Here is a 1,626-nt window from a genome sequence, read left to right on the forward strand (position 1 = left end):
AACACAAACAGGGAACACCTGGGGGAGAAACATGAGGATCAGGTGTGGGTAGGCGGGGCTGGAGCAAGGGCAGACATGAGGAAGAAAACAGGAACATGACAGAAACTAGTATAAAACACTAACACAGACAAGAATCATGACAGCTTTATGGTTACTGCAACTTATATATTAGGTTAGTGCTGCCCACCACTGTTAATTACTAATTACAATACAGAGCTGGGGGTGTTGCGTTTATCCTGGATCGCTAACTAACAAAAGCCGCTAGCTGCTAACTAGTAAGCATTAGAAACGAACATGCACAAAGGACACATTGGTACAAATTTTTAAAAGAAAAAGCAGTTTCACAAGCGAGACGTGTCCCACAAATTACGTTCAATATTTCATTAAATGCATGAAGCACTCACCATCTGCAGATGTCTCTGAAGTTTTTGAAGAGTCCAGTCTACAGTAGGGCTGTTCACAGTGCAAGCAATTTCCGATTAGCCTTTTAGCCTAGCCTCCTTCACAGTGGAGCTGTCGCACTGCATATGTCGCGGCCAACCATTAGCAATTTGATAAATCAAATCCAATTAATTTAAACTTCAACAGAGTCCACCCCTCCAGCAAGCAACCGCTTCCCAATAGCCGAGAGTCCAGACCCTTGTAAGAAGCAAAGCGAGTTGCTATCGGTGATGGTTATAGAGTCTGAACAGTTGATGGGAGGAATGATCTGTGGCAATGTTCTTTTGTGCATTTAGGATGCAGCAGTCTGTCACTGAAGGAGCTCTTCAGATCAGTCACAGTTCCATGCATTGGATGGGAGACTTTCTCTGCCATGTTATTTTTGTCAGAGTCCTTCTGTCTCCCACCACCTGCACTTGGTCGAGGGGGCATCCCAGCACAGAGCTGGCCTTTTTGACGAGCTTATCCAGAGGCTTCCTCTCAGCTGTAGATAAGCTGCTGCTCCAACAGACAATGCCATAAAAGAAGGCTGAAGCCACAACTGTGTCGAAGAAGGTCTTTAGAAGCACCCCCTGCACACCAAAGGACCTCAGCCTCCTCAGCAAGTAGATTCTGCTCTGACCCTTCCTGTAAAAAGCGCCCGTGTTGTGAGTCCAGTCCAGTTTATTGTTCAGGTGATCACCCAGGTGCTTATAAGAGTCCACTATCTCAATGTCCACTCCTGGATGTTCACCGGTGTCAGTGGGGTGGGTCTGTGCCTGTGGAAATCCAACACCAGCTCCTTGGTTTTAGCAGCGTTGATCAGGAGTTGGTTCCGCTGACACCAGAACGGTGCCAGCACAGTTCCCTGTGGAGCACCCATGCTGCAGACCAGTGTGTCCGAGATGCAGCCCTGTGTCCTCACATACTGTGGATGGTCCGTGAGGTAGTCCAGAATCCACTGGGACATGTGTTGGTCCACTCCAAACAGCTCCAGCTTGTCCCTCAGAAGTCTTGGCTGGATGGTGTTGAAAGCACTGGAGAAATCAAAGAACATGATCCTTCTTATCTCTTAAATGCTTACTTATAAACATTGGGCCTCATGCAAGAACATGTTCATATTCTTATCCTAAATTTCTCTTACTTTTGTTCGTACAAAGGGTTCGTACGAACATGTCACGTCAGATTCAACAAACTCTTCTATCT

Source organism: Austrofundulus limnaeus, unplaced genomic scaffold, assembly GCF_001266775.1.
Source record: "Austrofundulus limnaeus strain Quisiro unplaced genomic scaffold, Austrofundulus_limnaeus-1.0 Scaffold368, whole genome shotgun sequence".
Classification (NCBI taxonomy): Eukaryota; Metazoa; Chordata; class Actinopteri; order Cyprinodontiformes; family Rivulidae; genus Austrofundulus; species Austrofundulus limnaeus.